The 5000-nt window shown below is 37.0% G+C and overlaps 2 non-coding genes and 20 pseudogenes across 2 annotated transcripts; all 22 read right to left on the reverse strand.

Moving 5' to 3' along the window:
* LOC148447847 (5S ribosomal RNA) overlaps positions 1–25 on the reverse strand; it is a 119-nt pseudogene extending 94 nt beyond the window's left edge.
* Positions 26–141: 116 nt separating this feature from the next.
* On the reverse strand, positions 142–260 carry LOC148447848 (5S ribosomal RNA; annotated as a pseudogene).
* A 116-nt stretch (positions 261–376) lies between these two features.
* On the reverse strand, positions 377–495 carry LOC148447849 (5S ribosomal RNA; annotated as a pseudogene).
* A 116-nt stretch (positions 496–611) lies between these two features.
* Positions 612–730, reverse strand: LOC148447850 (5S ribosomal RNA; annotated as a pseudogene).
* A 116-nt stretch (positions 731–846) lies between these two features.
* On the reverse strand, positions 847–965 carry LOC148447851 (5S ribosomal RNA; annotated as a pseudogene).
* A 124-nt stretch (positions 966–1089) lies between these two features.
* Positions 1090–1208, reverse strand: LOC148447852 (5S ribosomal RNA; annotated as a pseudogene).
* A 116-nt stretch (positions 1209–1324) lies between these two features.
* On the reverse strand, positions 1325–1443 carry LOC148447853 (5S ribosomal RNA). Its single transcript, XR_015875266.1, has one exon. It is a non-coding gene; the product is annotated as a 5S ribosomal RNA (ribosomal RNA).
* Positions 1444–1559: 116 nt separating this feature from the next.
* Positions 1560–1678, reverse strand: LOC148447854 (5S ribosomal RNA; annotated as a pseudogene).
* Positions 1679–1794: 116 nt separating this feature from the next.
* Positions 1795–1913, reverse strand: LOC148447855 (5S ribosomal RNA; annotated as a pseudogene).
* Positions 1914–2029: 116 nt separating this feature from the next.
* Positions 2030–2148, reverse strand: LOC148447856 (5S ribosomal RNA; annotated as a pseudogene).
* Positions 2149–2264: 116 nt separating this feature from the next.
* On the reverse strand, positions 2265–2383 carry LOC148447857 (5S ribosomal RNA; annotated as a pseudogene).
* Positions 2384–2499: 116 nt separating this feature from the next.
* On the reverse strand, positions 2500–2618 carry LOC148447858 (5S ribosomal RNA; annotated as a pseudogene).
* A 116-nt stretch (positions 2619–2734) lies between these two features.
* On the reverse strand, positions 2735–2853 carry LOC148447859 (5S ribosomal RNA; annotated as a pseudogene).
* Positions 2854–2969: 116 nt separating this feature from the next.
* Positions 2970–3088, reverse strand: LOC148447860 (5S ribosomal RNA; annotated as a pseudogene).
* Positions 3089–3203: 115 nt separating this feature from the next.
* On the reverse strand, positions 3204–3322 carry LOC148447861 (5S ribosomal RNA; annotated as a pseudogene).
* Positions 3323–3438: 116 nt separating this feature from the next.
* On the reverse strand, positions 3439–3557 carry LOC148447862 (5S ribosomal RNA; annotated as a pseudogene).
* Positions 3558–3673: 116 nt separating this feature from the next.
* Positions 3674–3792, reverse strand: LOC148447863 (5S ribosomal RNA; annotated as a pseudogene).
* Positions 3793–3907: 115 nt separating this feature from the next.
* On the reverse strand, positions 3908–4026 carry LOC148447864 (5S ribosomal RNA; annotated as a pseudogene).
* A 115-nt stretch (positions 4027–4141) lies between these two features.
* On the reverse strand, positions 4142–4260 carry LOC148447865 (5S ribosomal RNA; annotated as a pseudogene).
* Positions 4261–4376: 116 nt separating this feature from the next.
* Positions 4377–4495, reverse strand: LOC148447866 (5S ribosomal RNA; annotated as a pseudogene).
* Positions 4496–4612: 117 nt separating this feature from the next.
* LOC148447867 (5S ribosomal RNA) lies at positions 4613–4731 on the reverse strand. Its single transcript, XR_015875347.1, has one exon. It is a non-coding gene; the product is annotated as a 5S ribosomal RNA (ribosomal RNA).
* Positions 4732–4847: 116 nt separating this feature from the next.
* On the reverse strand, positions 4848–4966 carry LOC148447868 (5S ribosomal RNA; annotated as a pseudogene).
* Between the last annotated feature and the right edge of the window lie 34 nt (positions 4967–5000).

Consider the following 5000-nt stretch of genomic DNA (forward strand, 5'->3'; position numbering starts at 1 on the left):
TATCCAGTGTGGATTGGCTGTAGGTGCTCAAAAGCATTAACTTTAGACCTCTATTACTTCTTAACTCAAGTAATTTCATTGATAAGTTGAAAAAATTTAATGTAAAATGTAATAGAAAAGACTGTTATGGCAGTATAAAAATACCTACAGCACCTGGGATTCTTAGGTGGTCTCCCATCCAAGTACTAACCAGGCCAAACACTGCATAGCTTCCAAGATCAGACGAGATTGGGCATGTCCAGTGTGGTTTGGCTGTAGGTGCTCAAAAACATTAACTTTAGACCTCTATTACTTCTTAACTCAAGTAAATTCATTTATAAGTTGAAAAAATTAAATGTAAAATGTAATAGAAAAGAATGTTATGGCAGTATAAAATTACCTACTGCACTTGTTTTTCCCAGGTGGTCTCCCATCAAAGTACTGACCAGACCCAACACTGCATAGCTTCCAAGATCAGACGAGATTGGGCATGTCCAGTGTGGATTGGCTGTAGGTGCTCAAAAGCATTAACTTTAGACCTCTATTACTTCTTAACTCAAGGAAATTCATTGACAAGTTGAAAAAATTAAATGTAAAATGTAATAGAAAAGAATGTTATGGCAGTATAAAATTACCTACAGCACCTGGTATTCCCAGGTGGTCTCCCATCCAAGTACTAACCAGGCCCAACACTGCATAGCTTCCAAGATCAGATGAGATTGGGCATGTCCAGTGTGGTTTGGCTTTAGGTGCTCAAAAACATTAACTTTAGACATTTTTTACTTCTTAACTCAAGTAAATTCATTGATAAGTTGAAAAAATTAAATGTAAAATGTAATAGAAAAGAATGTTATGGCAGTATAAAATTACCTACAGCACCTGGTATTCCCAGGTGGACTCCCATTCAAGTACTAACCAGGCCCAACACTGCATAGCTTCCAAGATCAGACGAGATTGGGCATGTCCAGTGTGGTTTGGCTGTAGGTGCTAAAAAACATTAACTTTTTTACTTTAGACCTCTTTTACTTCATAATTCAAGTAAATTCATTGATAATTTGAAAAAATGTAATGTAAAATGTAATAGAAAAGAATGTTATGGCTATATAAAATTACCTACAGCACCTGGTATTCCCAGGTGGTCTCCCATTCAAGTATTAACCAGGCCCACCACTGCATAGCTTCCAAGATCAGACGAGATTGGGCATGTCCAGTGTGGTTTGGCTGTAGGCACTAAAAAACATTGACTTTAGACCTCTTTTACTTCTTAACTCAAGTAAATTCATTGATAAGTTGAAAAAATGTAATGTAAAATGTAATAGAAAAGAAAGTTATGGCTATATAAAATTACCTACAGCACCTGGTATTCCCAGGTGGTCTCCCATCCAAGTACTAACCAGGCCCAACACTGCATAGTTTCCAAGATCAGACGAGATTGGGCATGTCCAGTGTGGTTTGGCTGTAGGTGATCAAAAACATTAACTTTAGACCTCTATTACTTCTTAACTCAAGTAAATTCATTGATAAGTTGAAAAAATTAAATGTAAAATGTAATAGAAAAGAATGTTATGGCAGTATAAAATTACCTACTGCACCTGGTTTTCCCAGGTGGTCTCCCATCCAAGTAATGACCAGGCCCAACACTGCATAGCTACCAAGATCAGACAAGATTGGGCATATCCAGTGTGGATTGGCTGTAGGTGCTCAAAAGCATTAACTTTAGACCTCTATTACTTCTTAACTCAAGTAATTTCATTGATAAGTTGAAAAAATTTAATGTAAAATGTAATAGAAAAGACTGTTATGGCAGTATAAAAATACCTACAGCACCTGGGATTCTTAGGTGGTCTCCCATCCAAGTACTAACCAGGCCAAACACTGCATAGCTTCCAAGATCAGACGAGATTGGGCATGTCCAGTGTGGTTTGGCTGTAGGTGCTCAAAAACATTAACTTTAGACCTCTATTACTTCTTAACTCAAGTAAATTCATTTATAAGTTGAAAAAATTAAATGTAAAATGTAATAGAAAAGAATGTTATGGCAGTATAAAATTACCTACTGCACTTGTTTTTCCCAGGTGGTCTCCCATCAAAGTACTGACCAGACCCAACACTGCATAGCTTCCAAGATCAGACGAGATTGGGCATGTCCAGTGTGGATTGGCTGTAGGTGCTCAAAAGCATTAACTTTAGACCTCTATTACTTCTTAACTCAAGGAAATTCATTGACAAGTTGAAAAAATTAAATGTAAAATGTAATAGAAAAGAATGTTATGGCAGTATAAAATTACCTACAGCACCTGGTATTCCCAGGTGGTCTCCCATCAAAGTACTAACCAGGCCCAACACTGCATAGCTTCCAAGATCAGATGAGATTGGGCATGTCCAGTGTGGTTTGGCTTTAGGTGCTCAAAAACATTAACTTTAGACATCTTTTACTTCTTAACTCAAGTAAATTCATTGATAAGTTGAAAAAATTAAATGTAAAATGTAATAGAAAAGAATGTTATGGCAGTATAAAATTACCTACAGCACCTGGTATTCCCAGGTGGTCTCCCATTCAAGTACTAACCAGGCCCAACACTGCATAGCTTCCAAGATCAGATGAGATTGGGCATGTCCAGTGTGGTTTGGCTTTAGGTGCTCAAAAACATTAACTTTAGACATCTTTTACTTCTTAACTCAAGTAAATTCATTGATAAGTTGAAAAAATTTAATGTAAAATTTAATAGAAAAGAATGTTATGGCAGTATAAAATTACCTACAGCACCTGGTATTCCCAGGTGGTCTCCCATTCAAGTACTAACCAGGCCCAACACTGCATAGCTTCCAAGATCAGATGAGATTGGGCATGTCCAGTGTGGTTTGGCTGTAGGCACTAAAAAACATTAACTTTAGACCTCTTTTACTTCTTATCTCAAGTAAATTCATTGATAAATTGAAAAAATGTAATGTAAAATGTACTAGAAAAGAAAGTTATGGCTATATAAAATTACCTACAGCACCTGGTATTCCCAGGTGGTCTCCCGTCCAAGTACTAACCAGGCCCAACACTGCATAGCCTCCAAGAGCAGACGAGATTGGGCATGTCCAGTGTGGTTTGGCTGTAGGTGCTCAAAAACATTAACTTTAGACCTCTTTTACTTCTTAACTCAAGTAAATTCAATGATAAGTTGAAAAATTAAATGTAAAATGTAATAGAAAAGAATGTTATGGCAGTATAAAATTACCTACAGCTCATGGTATTCCCAGGTGGTCTCCCATCCAAGTACTAACCAGGCCCAACACTGCATAGCTTCCAAGATCAGACGAGATTGGGCATGTCCACTGTGGTTTGGCTGTAGGTGCTCAAAAACATTAACTTTAGACCTCTATTACTTATTAACTCAAGTAAATTCATTGATAAGTTGAAAAAATTAAATGTAAAATGTAATAGAAAAGACTGTTATGGCAGTATAAAATTACCTACAGCAACTGGTATTCCCAGGTGTTCTCCCATCCAAGTACTAACCAGGCCCAACACTGCATAGCTTCCAAGATCAGACGAGATTGGGCATGTCCTGTGTGGTTTGACTGTAGGTGCTCAAAAACATTAACTTTAGACATCTTTTACTTCTTAACTCAAGTAAATTCATTGATAAGTTGAAAAAATTTAATGTAAAATTTAATAGAAAAGAATGTTATGGCAGTATAAAATTACCTACAGCACCTGGTATTCCCAGGTGGTCTCCCATTCAAGTACTAACCAGGCCCAACACTGCATAGCTTCCAAGATCAGACGAGATTGGGCATGTCCAGTGTGATTTGGCTGTAGGCACTAAAAAACATTAACTTTAGACCTCTTTTACTTCTTAACTCAAGTAAATTCATTGATAAGTTGAAAAATATAATGTAAAATGTAATAGAAAAGAAAGTTATGGCTATATAAAATTACCTACAGCACCTGGTATTCCCAGGTGGTCTCCCGTCCAAGTACTAACCAGGCCCAACACTGCATAGCCTCCAAGAGCAGACGAGATTGGGCATGTCCAGTGTGGTTTGGCTGTAGGTGCTCAAAAACATTAACTTTAGACCTCTTTTACTTCTTAACTCAAGTAAATTCAATGATAAGTTGAAAAATTAAATGTAAAATGTAATAGAAAAGAATGTTATGGCAGTATAAAATTAGCTACAACTCATGGTATTCCCAGGTGGTCTCCCATCCAAGTACTAACCAGGCCCAACACTGCATAGCTTCCAAGATCAGACGAGATTGGGCATGTCCACTGTGGTTTGGCTGTAGGTGCTCAAAAACATTAACTTTAGACCTCTATTACTTCTTAACTCAAGTAAATTCATTGATAAGTTGAAAAAATAAAATGTAAAATGTAATAGAAAAGACTGCTATGGCAGTATAAAATTACCTACAGCAACTGGTATTCCCAGGTGTTCTCCCATCCAAGTACTAACCAGGCCCAACACTGCATAGCTTCCAAGATCAGACGAGATTGGGCATGTCCTGTGTGGTTTGACTGTAAGGTGCTCAAAAACATTAACTTTAGACATCTTTTACTTCTTAACTCAAGTAAATTCATTGATAAGTTGAAAAAATTAAATGTAAAATGTAATAGAAAAGAATGTTATGGCAGTATAAAATTACCTACAGCACCTGGTATTCCCAGGTGGTCTCCCATCCAAGTACTAACCAGGCCCAACACTGCATAGCTTCCAAGATCAGACGAGATTGGGCATGTCCAGTGTGGTTTGGCTGTAGGTGCTCAAAAACATTAACTTTAGACCTCTTTTACTTCTTAACTCAAGTAAATTCATTGATAAGTTGAAAAAATTAAATGTAAAATGTAATAGAAAAAAATGTTATGGCAGTATAAAATTACCTACAGCACCTGGTATTCCCAGGTGGTCTCCCATTCAAGTACTAACCAGGCCCAACACTGCATAGCTTCCAAGATCAGACGAGATTGGGCATGTCCAGTGTGGTTTGACTGTAAGTGCTCAAAAATATTAACTTTAGACATCTTTTACTT

This window comes from Taudactylus pleione, unplaced genomic scaffold, assembly GCF_031769625.1.
Source record: "Taudactylus pleione unplaced genomic scaffold, aTauple2 ptg001270l, whole genome shotgun sequence".
NCBI classification, from domain to species: domain Eukaryota; kingdom Metazoa; phylum Chordata; class Amphibia; order Anura; family Myobatrachidae; genus Taudactylus; species Taudactylus pleione.